At 47.9% G+C, this 18313-nt stretch overlaps 1 protein-coding gene across 21 annotated transcripts in view; it reads left to right on the forward strand.

Moving 5' to 3' along the window:
- ODF2L (outer dense fiber of sperm tails 2 like) overlaps window positions 1-18313 on the forward strand; it is a 409562-nt gene that overhangs the window by 311456 nt on the left and 79793 nt on the right. For 4 of the 21 annotated variants that reach the window (XR_002343749.1, XR_002343750.1, XM_021090781.1 and 1 more), the window contains exon 1: window positions 13761-13950. The exons of 6 other annotated variants lie outside the window; for them this stretch is intronic. The gene's annotated coding sequence lies outside the window, so the exon portion shown is untranslated. 11 more of the 21 variants (XR_002343753.1, XR_002343751.1, XM_021090782.1 and 8 more) reach the window with 11 other exon arrangements.

Genomic DNA, 18313 nt, shown 5'->3' on the forward strand with positions numbered 1-18313 from the left:
AATTGTTAAGACTAAGGATGTGAGTGAAACGTCGCACTTCCCGAGACCCAGGCTGCCTGTTTCGTACCCATGACCCCGTGTTCTTTAAAACTATGCTCCCTTTCAGGGTAGGGTGAAGGCCCTGGTCCAGAGAGGGTGTGGGAGGCCATTTGTGTCTGCTGAGCCACCTGCAAAGCGCAGAGCTGTCACACTCCAGGCCTAGTGTCCCCAACTCTCCCCGCAGTCCTCCCCTGGGATTTGGCTGGTAAGCCTCCTCCCCCCTCACTGGGGGCCAGCGCTGCCCATGACTCCCAGACACGTCTCCAAAATATGCCAGAAGGAATGGAAAACCGAGCCTATTTAAAATAATCCAATAAAGAAAATGAGAGGAAGACAGACAATATTTCTCATTTGCAGAACAGGCGTGACATTAAAATATTGCTCTGTCACACACCAGCTAGTGCATATCATGTTATGTATGCTATCATTATGAATATCATTACTTTCCAGAACAGAGAAATGGAGAAAGCAGAAACCGAGGGGAAATGTTTTTGTGTTTTGCTTTGCTTTGCTTTTTTAGGACTGCACAAGTGGCATATGGAGGTTCCCAGGCTAGGGGCGCAATTCGAGCTCCCACCGCGACCTACACCACAGCTCAGGGCTGTGCCAGATCCTCAACCCGCTGAGCGAGGCCAGGGATTGAACTAGTTGGGTTCTTCACCCACCGAGCCACAGTGGGAACTCCCGGGGAATGTCTTAAGGTGATCAAATGAATAAGTAACCAGAGATACCCAGAACGCGCTAAACCTTAGAAAAAGCACAGCGCCTGGGCCGTGGTCGCACCGCGTCTCCTCTGCGCTCCTCCTGCTCGGCCTCCGACCTCATGGCCCGCAGCTCCCCGGGGGGGGGGGGGGGGGGCCTCTGCTGCTCCCCACCCCACCAGCAGGAGGAGCCGGGGCTCAGTTTCCCTCCTCCTCTGCCTGTTCTTCCCCGGGTCACCCTCCAGCCCTGCAGCGAGCAGAGGGCGCGGAGCAGCGCAAGCGGATTCGGAAATCGGGTACCGGAGCTCAGATCCCCAGACAAAGGTCTCAGTAAACAGAAGCCAGTGGGACCCGGCATCCTTCTAGAATACGCCTACAGTTGACAGGGCTTTTCCAACTTTAATGTCCTAAGAATCACCTGTTTAAATGCAGGCTCTGTCGGTCAAGATGAGGCCAGATTCTGCGTGTTCCCCAAGTTCTCAGGCGGTGTGGAGGCTGGGGTCCTTGGGCGCCCTGGGAGTAGCCTCTACATCAGAAGACCCCGGATTCACTTCCAGATTTCAGCCCCTACGCCAGAAAAGGCCGTCTCTGTAGACTTCGGGTGTGTTTTTTGACCTCAGGCGAAAGGCCTGTGTCTTCAGAACTCAAGAGCATCGCATTCCCTGGGAATTTCTCTGGGGCCAGCACTGTTTATTCGGCGTAAAGAAACAGCTGCAGAGGACAGAGGTAGCGAGAACCAGCCAAGAGCCGAGGGCCGCAGGTTTTAGGTTCTTGAAAGTCACAATCGCCTGTTACTAAAGCCCCAAATTCAGTCTGTTTTCTTACTAATCAGTATGTGAGCCATGATAAAATTATTTAAATGATCTCCAGCATGTAGCCTCAAACAAGCAATTCCCAAAGATGTACCTTATTCAAACAGGGGACTGTTCCTTAGCTAATTTTTGCCCACTTTTTTCATTCATTCATTCAAAAATAGTTGTATCAACTACGCTTCCATCAAGCTATTGGAAACAAAACTCTGTTTCTACTGGATGCCAGCCACTCTTCTCAATGCTAAAGGTAAGAGTGAGTGACCGCACCGAGTCCCTCTCCTGCGGAGTCTCGGTTCTAGCGGAGGGAGACAGACAGACAGACGGACCCCGTGGGGCAGCTGGCGACAGTGTTACGAGACTAAGAAAGCGGCCTCAGAGGGAGGCCGGGGGAGACTGAGGTTGCGCTTTGCTGTTTGGTACCAGGTGCTGGGAAGGTGACAGGACCCTCTGGGGAGAAGCGGCGCAGACAGAGAAGGGGCGTGGTGTGGCCTGAGGCTGGGGGCGGCCTGGGTCACAGACGGGTCCCTGGACGGGCCGCACAGGCGGCTCAGCGCTCAGGGGGCAGGAGGCTTGCCCCGAAGTAAGGCGGGGAGGCCAGGAGGGCGCGGGAGCAGAGCCCAAGAGGGAGAAGACTTCTTCCCGGGCCGGGACGCTGCCCGAGGAAAGCCCGACCCTCTGCGGACGGAGGCTCGGGCCAGGGCCGGCGCCGCCGGGCAAGCTGATCCCGCAGGAGCCCGTCTCGCTGGAGAGATACCTGACCACCTCTTGGTTTTAGGTCCTCGCAGCTCGCGGGAAAGCCCGAGATTCCCGGGCAACCGGCGGTGGAAGGGCAGGGACATGGTGGGACCCCCAGAGCGCCGTCCCTTTGCCAGGAGGCCGAGGGTGAAGCCGGCCCGGGAGCCGTGGGTGGGCTTCGTTAGCCCTCCAGCTTTCCAGGAGTGTCCTGTCCCCTGTCCTCGGACCCCTTCTGCTGTGAAGGTGGAATAAAAGCCCTTCCGCTAGTAAAGCTCGCGGGAGAGGAACCGAGGAGCGCTTCTCTCTGCCCAGAAGTGCCTGGCACCGTGCTGACCGCAGCAGCGACGAATGACAGCAAATGACGTGAAGATGTCCACCTGCAGTTAAACGACGTGCAAGGCTGGACATGGTCCACGCATCTAACATGGGCTGCGGGTTTTGATGCCTGGTCCGCAAGTGCGCTCTAAACAGTAGCTGTAGCTATTATTACCCATGTAATCATCACTTACTGTCATCTGGGGTCCCCTTGTTCCTCAGAGACCTGCACCTAACTGGCCTTTGTCTGTGTCGATTCCAGGGCTTGTGGAAGACCGAGCCCCCACCCCAGATTTTTGCAGCTGCCTGCACACTTGACTCCTTAGAATTCCGTTTTCCTAGATCCGCATGTGTTGCTTCTGTGCTTCACGTGGTTCAAATGCAGTGTTTTCCAAAGAAACCAAGCAATGTAGACCTTATTGAAGTGTTCACAGGGGAAGCTGAAGAGGAATTACTTCGCGGAAAGAAAGTTTTTACATCACTGAGGGCATCCGCATTTAAAAGACAATCTTCTACGCTGTGGAGCAACAGCAACGCCCTCGCCCAGGTTGCCTCAGCCTCTTTCTATCCCGAGGGCTCTTCCTCGCTCTCTTTTTCTTACTTTCAAGAGCAAATCCAGCCAACTAACCAGCACAGCAGAATCCCTGCCTGGCTCAGCCCAAGCCCATACCGGCCCTGAATCCCGGCACCACCCAGAACCACACAGGGCTGGAGGGTCAGAGGCCCCCCTTCACCACAGATGTTTAAACCTCTTCGGAGATCCAGGCCCCTGGCAGCTCTCACACTGCTCTGGCTGAGGCACCATCTATCTGGAAAGCTTCAAACACCCCAGCTCATCTTGACTTCACCTCTAAATTCAGAGTCAAAATACGAATTCTTTTACCTTCCTTTTCTTGTGACCTGTCACTTCTCTTCCCTAGAGTTGCTCTTTCCCCCGAAACTAGCTGGGCAGAGCTAAGGTCTCAGCATTCATCCCATGGTCCACAGCTCCCGCAACCTCCCTGGATCCCAGTTTTTTGAATAACCTCCCCTTGGGATTATTTCAGGAGTTTGGGCTTTGGCTTTTTTGAAAATGCCAATGAAGACCTGCTTAAACTGAGATCTGCTTTCTTTATTCCTTGTTACTTGTAAATTCTTTTCGTGTCTCCTCTGCCTGTCTCCATATTTCTCCTCTGCCTTTCTCTGTTCTCAAAAAGACTAGGGGGCAACTTAAAAACAGTATTAGTGTGCCTCTTTTAATACATAGCTGTTTTATTTATTTATTTTCTCTATTAGAAAGTAAGGGAGGCATTCCTGCTGTGGTGCAGGGTGTTAAGAACCCTACTGCTGCAGCTTGGGTCACTGCACAGGTGCAGGATCGATCCCTGGCTGGGTGCAGTGACATAAAGGATCCCGCATTGCCACAGCTGCCAGCAAAGGCCGCAGCTGCAGCTCGGATTCAACCCCTGGCTGAGGAACGTGCATATGCTGTGGGTGCAGTCATTAAGAAAAAAAAGTAATGGGATGGTTTTTTTGAGTATGAATTCTTTAGAGAAAAAGGAAAAATCAATCACTTCTTAATAATGCTGTAACTGGTTATTAAAAATACAATAACTTTAAGAACAAAAAGCCTGCAATAGATGATATACTTTTAGCTAAGTGCAAAGGCTCATATTGTAAAAATGTTAAGAATATTTTTAAAGCAATGGTGATGAGACTCTGACAAAACTTTGAAAAGAAACCTTTCAAGAAGCATTTTGTCTTTTCTAATCAAGAATAAAAGAATTTTTCTAGTATATAATTTATCTTAAATATCACTATATCACATGTGTTTTATCTCCACCGGATGAGTTATTGTAATAGATACAGCAATGAGTCATTGTTGTAGATTTCTTATTAAGCAGGGGATATGAAGGCCAAAAACATTAAAATTCCAGAGTCTAAGAATATGTTGAAATTTTCTGCCACTTCTGTCTTTAATTATAAGTTTTTACTGGCATTCATCTTTAATCCTACATTGCAATAATTATTAGAAGCAGTGGTTAGATGGTTTCGTGATTGGTCTTTGAAGTTAGACTGCCTGGATTGAAATTCCAGTTCTGCTTTTTACTGGCTGTGTGGCCTTAGGAAAGTTATTAAACATCTCCATGCCTCAGTTTCTACATCCGTAGAATTTAAATAGTACATAAAGTATTTACAGCCATGTCTAGATCGAGAGTCAGAGTTTAATAAATACTAATCCATATGAATTACGGGCTTCCTCCAGTGCGGTTGGCACCTGCTTGGGCACTGTTAATTGCCTACCTGAGAATTAGGCTCCTTCTCTTTCTTTCTGGCTGAGCCTGTCTTCCACTTCAGAGGTCAGAAATGCCTGCTGCTTATTTTTCCCAGCCTCCATCAGGCTGGGGCACCATGTAAGCTGTCCCCAGCTAATCATCGAGGAGTAGATTAGCCCCCTAGCAGGAGGGGCATGAAGGAGAAGGAGGTGGTGGTGTTGGGATCATTCGCAGCAAAGATTTTCCTTCCTGAAGAAAGAGAAGGGTGGAGGAAAAGCCCGCAGCTCTTTCCTGTCAGGGTGCCAGAGGCTGAGGGGGCCTCTGGCGTCGGATGGAGGGCGAGGAGGGCAGCTGAAGAGTGAAGGGTAGCGGAGCAGAAAGGTAGGCAGGGCTGCGCTGCTCAGACCCCGGTCAACCAGCCCTAGGGCAGCGCCTCTCTTACCGAGTAAGGGGAGCAACACACAGGTTCTCTAAGCCATCCTGGGGGAGGGAGCCTGGTCTTCCTGCCAATGCTCTCGCAACTGATACAGAAAATAGCATTGGAGTTCCCGTCATGGCGCAGTTGTTAACGAATCCGACTAGGAACCATGAGGTTGCGGGTTGTATCCCTGGCCTTGCTCAGTGGGCTAAGGATCTGGCGTAGCCGTGAGCTGTGGTGTAGGTCGCAGGTGCGGCTAGGATCCTGTGTTGCTGTGGCTCTGGTGTAGGCCGGTGGCTACAGCTCCTATTAGACCCCTAGCCCGGGAACCTCTATATGCCGCGGGAGTGGCCCAAGAAATGGCAAAAAGACAAATAAATACATAAAAATTGGCTATGGAATATAATATACTATTTGTCCCATATATGAATTGCTTTTCTTTAGTGTATGTTAATACTTAGGCTAAAGGCGACAGTGTTCACTTAACTGGATTTTTGCAGGTTGTGGTAATTACCAAGATCATTCCTAGTTTAGAGGGAAAAGGGCATTCACACATGCTGTTATCTTTTTTCCTTTTAAGTTCATGTCTGAAGACGCCAACTTCAGTGGAAAAGAGATAATCAGATCCAGCAATGTCACTCCTTGGCATTTACTCAAAGGAGTTGAAAATTTACGTCCACATAAAACCTGTACCTGGGTGTGTATAGCACTTTTATTCATACCTGCCAAAACTTGGAAGCAATTGAGATGTTCTTCAGTAAGCACATGGATAACTAATCTATGGCACATCCAGACATAGGAAAATATTCAACTCTAAAAAGAAATGAGCTGTCAAGCCCTGAAAAATCATGGAGGAAACTTAAATGCATATTACTCAGCATAAGAAACCAATCTGAAAAGGCCACACACTATATGAGTCCAAATATATGAAAGAGCAAAACTCTGAGGCAGTGAAAAGACCAATGGTGGTTAAGGTCTTGGAAGGAGGGAGACGAACAGGCAGAGCACAGGGGATTTTCAGGGCAGTGAAAACTCTACGGCAGTAGAATGGTGCCTGCATGTCACTATGCATTTGTGGCATTCTGGTGGAACGCACACCACCAGGACAATGATGCGTTAATATAGGTGCATTTGTTGCAACGAATGTTGCATCTGGTGGGAGATGTTGACGATGGAGAGTTTATGCATGTGCGCGGCAGCAAGTTTATAGTCTGTGCCTTCCTCTTAGTTTTGCTGTGAACCTAAAACTGCTCTAAAAATCCATTCTTTTAAAAAAGAGAAAGACAATCATTCTAATTGTATATCATGTGCTTTGCACCTTAAAACAACCATTGTTTGCTAATACCCACCATTTAGTGGATACTTCAGATTTATCAGAGAAAGGGCTATATGTTCTACATACATGACCCCGTCATCACAACAATTCTGTCAGATAGGTAGATTTACTCTTTAATTTTTCAAAAGAAAAATAGAGAAGTAAACTAACTTGCCCAAGACTTGTAACTAGAAAACATGGAAACAGATTGGCCTGGTTCCAAAGCCCTTGCTGCTAACCATTACGTTACCACTATGTTACACAATGTTACCAACATGTTATGCTATGTGACAACCCATTTCAGCCTCACCCAGGCTTATTCCCAGCCTGGCCACCAATAGTTTAGTTAGTTAGTACACACCTGGGGCAGTTGCCTTTCTGAAAAGCAGTGACCTCTTTTTCAACAACAGGTAGCTCCTTGCCCACCACTATAGGCTAAATGTTCTGTGTTCTCCCCAAGTTCATATTTGAAAACCCCGATCCTAAATGTGATGATATTTGGAGACAGAACCTTTGGGAGGTGTAGTTACCTGATGGTCATGAGAACGGACCTCTCATTATGGGCTTCGTTTCCTGATAAAAAGAGACAGGAGAAAGCTCTCTTCCTCTTTCCCGCCCTCCTGTGTGAGCACACAGCAAAAAGGCAGCCATCTGCAAACCAGGAGGAAAACTCAGACTAGGAATTGAATCAGCTGGCATCTCGATCTTGAACTTCCCAGGCTCCAGCACTGGGAGTAATAGCTTTCTGTTGTTTAAGCCACCCAGTCTGTGGTATGTTTGTTTCAGCAGCCCAAGCTGACTGAGACACCCACTAACACTCATAGTAAGAGTCATGCCTGTCTGTTCCCTGGGACTTTGCTCAATTCTTGTTTGACTTGACCTGTGGACAATCACTCTTACTAAAGAGGACTTTGTCTAATTTTAAGACTTACACAATGCTGCAGTAATCAAGAGACTGTGATGTTGGGATATGTTTAGGTTATTGATTGTTTCAATAGAATAGGCAGCAGGGCCAGAGCAGTACCTGCAGTCATTTGACTAAGAGGGAGCTTTAGCAGTGGACAGTTGATCCTGGTGTCCCTACAGCGAAATGGATGCACAGCCCGCCGGGATCCTGCTTGATCTGTAGAATGAAAAATTGATGGATCCGAGGAAGAGAAACCTGGACTTCATCACCTTAATGGAGATTTACAACCTCTTGTCATTGGCTTCTTAACTCCTGGCTAATAAAATGGGAAGAGCAGTTGGCAGCCTCTGGAACTACTTTGTCTACGGAAAGAGTAAACCAAGAGCAGCGTCTTATTCCTGGGCAAATTCTAGAGATTCGTGCCACCAGTCAAAGACTCGAAAGATGCAGGGTGGTGATTTTCACCACGCTCCTGTTTAACCCGCTGCTTGGCCTGTGTAAAGACGAGTCATCTAAAATACTGACACAGGCGAAGGAGCACAACTCCTCGCACTTAGTGTGGATATCACGCCAACAGATGCATTTTACTCAACCCATTATACATGGAATGACCAAAGTTATTCACCTTTATTTGGAAAAGAGAGACTGTGGGAGAATGCATTGCTTTATTAAATGTAAGGCTCTATTAATTCTTTAGCTCCCTGTCACAACTCAGTGTGCAGGAACAGGGATGATTTCATCACCTGATGGGACATCACTTTTGTCACTTCATTTATGATGTTGTGCTGATAGGACCAGGGGGTCAGGAACAGCAACACCAGAGATGCCTCGTGTAGTAAATTGTCTTCCCACAGATGCTGTGGACCTTGCACTGCCCCAGTCAGAGGTGGATGCTTTACTCTTTCCCTCAGATTCGAGCGAGCTTCTTATACAAGAAAATGCAGCACAAGTGATTCTGTGGCCACAGGTCTGCAGCTTCTGTCTTTGTTCCTCAGGACACTTGCCCTTGGAATGTAGCTACCATCAAGAGAAGCTCAGCCTGGTCCCATGAAGAGCCACAGAGACAGAGTGGAAGAGGTCCTGGTCTCCTGAGTGCACCCACCAAGTCGCCGGCCACATAAAGTCATCTTGGATATTCCAGCCTCAGCAGCAATCTGGTTGCAACTTAATGGGAGACTCCAGCTATTGCCACGTGGAGGAAGAAACCATCTAACTGGACCCTGCCTCAACTTCTGAAAGTAGTTCTGAACAAGTAATACAGTTGTTGTTTCAAACCACTAAGATAACACAGCAAAAGAAAACAAACAAACAAAAAATAATTTGCAGAACACATGCAGTTCAGGGTGGGGGATAAACTCTATGGCATTCAAGGTTCTGCTACCTCATTGAAATTTCTTGAGTCCAGTGGTCTGGGATATACTCGGTTATTCCCTCAGAATGAAAGTTATTTCACCTTGCATCCCCTTGGATCAGCGTATCAGCAGGGTCATCAATACAGCTTCATTCCCCAGGGAACAAGACTGTACCTTGAAAGTCAACTGGCTCACAGGTCTAGCACCTCAGGTGAGGGATTGAAACTGCTGGGACCTGGATGGGTTCCCCTCTCATCTGGGAAACTGGGTTTTCTCTACAGTACCTGGTTTTCCAAGAGATGGAAGCAGAACCTGCTAGTTCTCTCAAGGCCAAGGTCGAGAACTGGCCTAAGACCACTTTTACTACATTCTACTGCTCAAGTTCAAGATGAAATAGACTCCATTTGTGATGTGTGTGCAGGGAGGAGAAGAATTATTTGGAGGCCATCTTTGGAAACAGTTTATTATACCATTGAATGTTTGTGTGTGTGTGTGTGTTTATCTTCTTAGGGCTGCATCCAGGGCATATGGCATATGAAAGTTCGCAGGCTAGGGGCTGAATCAGACGGGGCTCTGCCACGGCTACAGCAACATGGAATCTGAGCCATGTCTGTGACCCATACCACAGCTCACGGCAACACCGCATCCTTAACCCACTGAGTGAGGCCAGGGGTCGAACCACATTCCCATAGACACCAGTCAGGTTCATCACTGCTGAGCCACAGTGGGAACTACACACTGAACTATTTTTTTTTAATTTTGCTAAGTATTGCTATTCATTTTTATTAACCTATTATTTCACTGTTATTTTTTACATTAGAGTATACATTTGTTGCCACGAAGAAGAAAAACACAATTTTCACCCAATACTGCATTGTCGCATCCTACACACAGATGTCCCACTAATGCATTTAATGTTCATTAGGCATCTGATGTTTTATTTCATTTTATTTTTTTATGTTTTATCAACTTTATTTTTTTTTTTTATTTTCCCACTGTACAACAAGGGGGTCAGGTTATCCTTACATGTATACATTACAATTACATTTTTCCCCCAGCCTTTCTTCTGTTGCAACATGAGTATCTAGACAAAGTTTCAATGCTATTCAGCAGGATCTCCTTGTAAATCTATTCTAGGTTGTGTCTGATGAGCCCAAGCTCCCGATCCCTCCCACTCCCTCCCCCTCCCATCAGGCAGCCACAAGTCTTTTCTCCAAGTCCATGATTTTCTTTTCTGAGGAGATGTTCATTTGTGCTGGATATTAGATTCCAGTTATGAGGATATCATATGGTATTTGTCTTTGTCTTTCTGGCTCATTTCACTCAGTATGAGATTCTCTAGCTCTATCCATGTTGCTGCAAATGGCATTATGTCATTCTTTTTTATGGCTGAGTAGTATTCCATTGTGTATATAAATACAAAAATATAATACCTTTTAAAATTGCACCTCACAAAATCAAATACCTCGGAATACACCTGACCAAAGAGGTAAAGGACCTATATGCCGAGAACTATAAAACTTTAATCAAAGAAATCAAAGAAGATGTAAAGAAATGGAAAGATATTCCATGTTCCTGGATTGGAAAAATCAATATTGTAAAAATGGCCATACTACCCAAAGCAATCTACAGATTCAATGCAATCCCTATCAAATTACCCAGGACATTTTTCACAGAACTAGAACAAACAATCCAAACATTTATATGGAACCACAAAAGACCCAGAATTGCCCAAAAAATCCAGAGAAACAAAAACCAAGCAGGAGGCATAACTCTCCCAGACTTCAAGAAATATTACAAAGCCACAGTCATCAAAACAGTGTGGTACTGGTATCAAAACAGACAGACAGACCAATGGAACAGAATAGAGAACCCGGAAATAAACCCTGACACCTATGGTCAATTAATCTTTGACAAGGGAGGCAAGAACATCAAATGGGAAAAAGAAAGTCTATTTAGCAAGCATTGCTGGGAAACCTGGACAGCTGCATGCAAAGCAATGAAACTAGAACACACCCTCACACCATGCACAAAAATAAACTCCAAATGGCTGAAAGACTTAAATATACGACAGGACACCATCAAACTCCTAGAAGAAAACATAGGCAAAACACTCTCTGACATCAACCTCATGAATATTTTCTCAGGTCAGTCTCCCAAAGCAATAGAAATAAGAGCAAAAATAAACCCATGGGACCTCATCAAACTGAAAAGCTTTTGCACAGCAAAGGAAACCCAAAAGAAAACAAAAAGACAACTTACAGAATGGGAGAAAACAGTTTCAAATGATGCAACCGACAAGGGCTTAATCTCTAGAATATATAAACAACTTATACAACCCAACAGCAAAAAAACCAATCAGTCAATGGAAAAATGGGCAAAAAACCTGAATAGACATTTCTCCAAAGAAGATATACAGATGGCCAACAAACACATGAAAAAATGCTCAACATCGCTGGTTATAAGAGAAATGCAAACCAAAACTACCACAAGATACCACCTCACACCAGTCAGAATGGCCATCATTAATAAATCCACAAATAACAAGTGCTGGAGGGGGTGTGGAGAAAAGGGAACCCTCCTGCACTGCTGGTGAGAATGCAAACTGTACAGCCACTATGGAGAACAGTTTGGAGATACCTTAGAAATCTATACATAGAACTTCCATATGACCCCGCAATCCCACTCTTGGGCATCTATCCGGACAAAACTCTACTTAAAAGAGACACGTGCACCCGCATGTTCACTGCAGCACTATTCACAATAGCCAGGACATGGAAACAACTCAAGTGGCATCTGATGTTTTAAATGCTTTATATTGGAGGTTTGCACACTATGTTCCGTGGGCCAGATCCATCCATCCTGGTACTTATTTTTGTGAATAAGATTTTACTGGAACACAGCCAAAGCATGCGTTATGTATCCTTATGGCATCTTTTAGGAAACAGTGGCAGAGTGAAGTATGACAGAGCCTGTATAACTCACGAAATTGAAAATATTTACTCTGTGGTCCTTTACAGAAAAAGTGTGCAGGCCTCTGCTTTAAATTATATAGAAATTCTTGGTGGGTTGTTTCATAGGTGGTCAAGTGTTTAATGATATTGGGGAAATTGGAGTTTGGGGGTGGGCTGGAATGAATATTTTTTTTCCCATTAATGTAAAAATGGAATAAGGAATCTTTCTGGCCAAAAAAGTTCACTATCCAACCAGCTTTCAGGACTCTATTAGATTTAGAGGCTGAGTGATGCTATTTTTACTTTACCTGGACAACACAGTTAAAATAGTCAATTTCAGAATCTTATATAACCATTTTGAGGTTTTTGTGAATGTTTCCTCTTGAACATCTTATAAAGGTGGTAACTTTTTTTTTTTTTTTTTTTTTTTTTTGTCTTTTTAGGGCTACGCTCATGGCATATGGAGGTTCCCAAGCTAGGGCTGAATTGGACCTGCAGCTGCTGGTCTACACCACAGCCACAGCAACTTGGGATCTGAGCCACATCTGTGACCTACACCACAGCTCACAGCAACACCGGATCCTTAACCCACTGAGCGAGGCCAGGGATTGAACCCGTGTCCTCATGGATACTAGTCAGATTCCTTTCTGCTGAGCCATGATGGGAACTCCAAAGGTAGTAACTTCTAAAATCAATGCTATTCTACTAAAATAAGTATTTTAATAACAAGAGCCTAGTTCTGCATACAATTATTTTTCTAATTATGACAAGTTAGCAAGGTTAACTAGAATCCTAGCGTAGTGCTGGAAAGGACCTCAGAATTATGTTCCTTGCCCTAACTCTGCTCTTATCCTCCTCCTTTTTGTGTGTGTGTGTGTGTTTTAGAGGAGAAGACGAGCCTAGTGAAATTAGGTGACTTGCCAAAGGTCAAGATTCATCAGTGAAGAGAGTAGATACTAGATCCACAGCCCCAGTGCTTTTTAACATTTGCATGTGTGGGAGTTCCTGTTGTGCTGCAGCGAAACGAATCCGACTAGTATCCATGGGATGCAGGTTTGATCCCTGACCTCGCTCAGTGGGTTAGGGATCCGGGATTGCTGTGAGCTGTGGTGTAGACCAGCAGCTGCAGCTCCGATTGGATCCTTAGTCTGGGAACCTCCATATGCCACAGGAATGGCCCTAAAAAAGCAAAAACAAAACAAAACAAACAACAACAAAAAAGCATTTGCATGTGTGGAAGTTATACGTGTTGTGAACTTTTTGCTGGATGATCACAGCGCTGGGAAGGGCAGAGCTCTGCTGGATCCTCAATGTAAAATACTCTTTAGTGAAACTAGGAAGAGGTACGCTGTGGTGCAACTGCTCAGTTGATAGTTGCTCTATTTGTGAACCTAACGTGATGTAATTTTAATTTCTGACTTTAGGTTGAGGCATTGTATAAATTCTTTTAAAACTTTTCCAAATAGAATCTAGTTATGTTCACTTTATAAACCGTATCAGCTGGCTGTGGCACAGATACAATCTGAGATGGGAAAGGTGGCTTGGAGAGCACAGCCTGGCCCCTTCATTTAACAGGAGAAATCAGAGGCCTAGGGAAGGACCTCATATAGAGAGTGGCACCAATCGTTCAGAAAAGCTTTCTTCCAGCTGTGGCTGCCTTGGCTTTTACAAATCTCTCCCTTTAAAATGCAAGAGCAGGGCAGTTCCAGGCCAAGTGTCATAAAATTCGGACTCCATCGGCTTTATTTCGCTTTCCTGCTGAGCTCTGTTAAGAGTTTTGCTAACCACACACAGGTGCAGCCCTTCCCGTGAAACAGAAGGTTGGGAGGGAGTGGAAAAGGTTTAGCTCCAGCAGCCACGAAGAGAGAACGCGTCGCCCGCCCGGGCCCCGCCCCCTCTCCGGCCAATCACAGCGCACGCCGCCCTCGCTGTCCGGAGCTCGGCCAATAGGCTGCGCCAGCTGCGAGCGGCGGCAGGGGCGGGGCGGCCGTTGCCAGAGAAGCCGCTGGCTGGTTACTAAGTCCGTCCTGGTCTCGCTGGCGCCTCGCCGGCCCTTCTCCCGCTACCGGCGGGTGTAGGAAGCCGCCTTCTCCGGCCTCGAGCCCTGCCTCGTCCATGGCGCCGCGGCCCGCACCCGGAACGCACAGGTACGCGCGCGGGGACTGGCACTAACGTCCGCGGAGCGCAGGCCTCGCGGTCGCCGCGGGCCGGCTCGCTGCGGGGCGACGGCGGGTGACGTCACGGTACGTGCTGACGCAGCGGCGGGGGCGTCGGCGCGCTGTGGGAGGGCCGCCGGGCGCGGGGTCGTGACCCCGGGCTACCGGGGTCCGGGGGCGGGGCCCTCGCGCCCCCCGGAGCGGCGGCCGCTTCTGCTGGTAGTTCGCGCCCCCCGCGACAGCCTGCGCTGGGGACAGGCGGCGGGGACGGCGGGGTCCGCGGGTCCGCGGGGCAGGTTCGGCCGAGCTGGGCGCGTCGGAGCGGGAGCGGGCGGGGCTCGGCGGCGTTTCTCTCCGACGGTGCTCGCCGGCGTTGCGCTGGCTTCTGAGGGGCCGCCGCATCACATGGGCTCCGTGCCCCGCTGGACTCCGGGGCCCCGCAGTCAAGGGGCTCAGGAGACCCCTCCTCCGGGTTCCATCGAAAACCCCCCAGAGTGTGTGGCTGCGCCCTGGCCCCGGTTTCCTTCCCTGCAGACGAGGACCGAAGCAGCCGCTTTCGAGTGGGTGTAATACACAGGCTTACGGGCAGCAGTGTCGGCTCCGAGTGGGTGGTCAGCAGGGGGAAACCGCAGCCGGACCGGCTGGTCCTGGGATAAAGTGCGTGCAGACACCGTGCGCCTTTCACCTCACACCCAGCAAGGTCCCAGGTGTTTGTGAACGAACGAGGCTCTCGGAATAGTTTTAAGCACCACCTGGTTAGTTATGGTTAAAGGAAGAGGCTGCAGAAAGACCGCTTTTAACATGAGTTTGCTACCTTCTGCCTGCAGTAAGGTTGGCAAACGGTCACGTTTGTCATGGTTCTTAACAGGCAGATACCCATTTTTTTGCTTCTCTTCTAACTGCACAATTGTTGTGTATTAACAGCATAGTTTTTGCATCTCAAACATCTGAAGGTATGAGAAAACGGCTTTGTTTACATTCTGCTAATCCCCCTGCTGCGTCTGTACAGGTGAATGAGACTCACGGAGCTGGCACAGCATCCACCCCTTGGGCACAGTTCTGTTAGGAGTCAGTGACTGTTCCCTTGGGCTCCGGTTTAGTAGAACTCAGTCCAGTTTTGACTACATTGAAGATTTGTAATGATTCTGGAAAGAGTGGATTTGGAAGAATTGTTTTGAAGATGAGAGATGGCTCTATGCACACAATTCAAACCTGCAAGTCGTTGCAGGAATGATGGTCGACTCAGGATAATTTTTTTTTTTTAAGATGAAAAAAATTAAAGAGAAGGCCTGGTGGTAAAGCAGCCACAACAGAGTGACAGAGAGGGGCCCGAAATTAAGCAAACAAAATACCCCACCTGTGAGTGTATCTACTTCATCCTGCCCACACCTCACCATGGCCTTGGCTTAAAGGTTTGAGGCCAAGCATGTCAGGTGGCTCATAAGGCCTGAGAACTGATGAGTCTGGCCCCGTTTAATAAGCTGCTGCTGGATGGTTAAACTATGCTTGGTTTACCTGAACTCTGAGAAGGAAGAAATAATACATCCTTTTAAAACTGGTCTAAGTTAATTTTGGTACTTAAAGGGATAAGCTGTCATTTTCTGGAACTTAGGTGTGAAGCAATCCGTTCAGATGATCATGGGTAAATGAAGGGTTAAATCTGATTGCTTCTTTCTGTTCTGATCTCTTGCTCTTCCTGCATTCTCATTCTGTATCCCTTCATTGGTTTTCATGTTTTGGTCACCATGGGAACGAGTTTAGATTTCTCAGGACCCTATTAACCTGGTTCACCGCTTCTGCTCTCTTCCATCTGCCCAGTCCCTTTTCCACAGTATCACTGGATTCATCTTTTAAAGGTGCCCTTCTGACTTGTCAGTTCCCTGCTTAAAATTACATAATTTCCTTATGTCTTAACCTTTAGGAAAAAGCCCAGATTCTGGAGCTCGGCAAACAGCAGCTGCTTTCAGTGTTTCCATTCTCATCTTCTGCCCCGTGCCTTTGAAATGTTCTGTCAGGACACCCTGCTCTTGCTGTACTCCGCCCTCTGCCTGGAGGGCCTTCTTCTGCTCCCTTTGCCAAGCCCAGGCCTGTCGGCCGCACTCTCCTGAGGATCCGTCTCCTCTGGGAAGTCTCCCAAGATCCTCCCATACGCTTGCACAGCCGTTGACACACTGGATTTCATTTTATTTTTTGTCTTTTTGGGGCCACACACCAGCATATGTAACTTCCCAGGCTAGGGGTCTTAATGGGCCTGCAGCTGCTGACCTACACCCGAGCCACAGCAAAGCCAGATCCTCAACCCAGTGAACAAGGCCAGGGATCAAACCCACATCCTCATGGATACCAGTCAGGTTCATCAGCACAGAGCCACAAGGGGAACTCTGGCACGCTGAATTCTAGTGTTTGCTCACTGTCTGCTCTCTTTAGACTTGCAGTCTGTGCCTTCAAGGAGTGCAGTCTTTTTTTTTTTTTTTTGTCTTTTTGCCTTTTCTTGAGCTGCTCCTGTGGCATATAGAGGTTCCCAGGCCAGGGGTCCAATCGGAGCTGTAGCCACCAGCCTACGCCAGAGCCACAGCAACGTGGGATCCGAGCTGTATCTGCGACCCACACTGCAGCTCACGGCAACACCGGTTCCCCAACCCACTGGGCAAGGCCAGGGATCGAACCCGCAACCTCATGGGCCCTAGTAGGATTTGTTAAGCACTGCGCCACGACAGGAACTCCAAGGAGTGCAGTCTTATTCATCCTTCATTTCTCTGTACAAAACAGTTTTCATTTAACATAAACTGAATTTATGAAAGTGTTGTTAAAACCTGACTAAATTAAGGCAAGTTTGTATGTTACTTTGGGTTGTGTAGATTCTTATATTTTAGTATCCAATGGGCTTTTGGTTCCAAACTGAGCTGTACCGCTTCCTTCCTTGTCATCTGGGAAAGCTGCTTAACCTTTCTCAAACTTGGTTCCTCTTCTGCAGCTTTCGATGTTAATAGCAGCATGGTTGGGGTTATTGTGAAGCGAGCTGATAGGATCAGGCAGTGCTCTGTTCATAAACGGCAGCGTGTCCTCCTGTGCTGAAGGGAAGGAAGATGTTTATCTGATAAAGGATGCTGACTATTCACGGTCAGGACAACATTCTGCATATCTTCGGTCCAGTCTTCTTCTGGGTCAGTGGGCTCTCTGTGGGGCCTGCCTCATCTCACGCGTGTTCTAGATTGGAGAATAAATGATTTGGCCACCCTAACTTAGCTGCTAGAACCTAACCCATACCTCTCACTGCCTTAAGTAGTTTTTGAGCGCAGAGGGTGATGGGTGTATTTGTCCTCACAGATTTAGGAGCAGGTGTAGAGGAGAACTAACATGAGCATTCACGGAACAATTCTAATCGGTATGATTCTGAGAATAGCATTAGATATTTAGGGTTCTTGGCGGGCTGGATGGGTCAAGGGAACCTTTTGAGAAGGAAGGGGACGTGGGCCTTGCAAATAGGTAGGTATCCTGTATTTACAAGTCAGGCATGCTTGCTGGCAACTTTTTCCCCCTATTATCCAATGCGCAACCTTTTTATATTCAGATTCCTTTATTCATTGGACAGACATTAGCTAATCCCTTAGCTAAGTCAGCCTCTACGTCAGAAAGTGTTTTTCCGGGTCCGGGAAACTTTACTTCTCCGTTTTCCACCTCTGGTTCTTTCCGCTCTTTGCCGCCTTCCGGATTTCGTGGACCTGTTTTCTCTCTCGAGTCCAAATGGCCAGCCGGTTCCTTCTCTGGTGCCCTCTGGACTCGCGTTTGGGACGCTGAGGGACACAGCACCCCCGCATCCACGTGGTGGTCTCCACGGAATATTCCACAGCGAATGTTGCGGGACAGGGGACAGGCGGCGGGCCTCTGTTTGAAGCTGATGGGTGTTTGGCAAAACCAACTCCGCACGAGTCCTGTGCTGTGGTCTGCGGAGAGCGGCCTTCGGAGCGCCTCTGCGCAGCCGCCTCGGGGACTCGGAGTCCGGGTGCTGAGCGGGCTCGTGGGCGCGCAGCGGCCTTGCCTCCGGCCGCGGACCCGGACCCCGTCCCTCCGAGGCCCGTCCCTCGGAGGCTCGGGGCTGCGGCCCAAACGGAGCAGAGCTGGGGAGCGTAGCTGGGTCAGAGCCGCCTCATCCCGTGGCCAAAAGACTCCACGTAGGCCTTTGGGGACAGGACGGGTCAAGTCATCTCTATGCGGGAAATTTAATTCTTTGAACATTAAACGTCTTCCAAATGGCTGTGCTTTGGGAATTTGGTCTTCGCACATGTGTGCAGAGTGTGTGTCCTTGCTGCAGCACCAACAAGTCCTAGAAAGTATACTCGTCTGTAAGTGGGCA

This window comes from Sus scrofa, chromosome 4 (assembly GCF_000003025.6).
Source record: "Sus scrofa isolate TJ Tabasco breed Duroc chromosome 4, Sscrofa11.1, whole genome shotgun sequence".
Taxonomy (NCBI): domain Eukaryota; kingdom Metazoa; phylum Chordata; class Mammalia; order Artiodactyla; family Suidae; genus Sus; species Sus scrofa.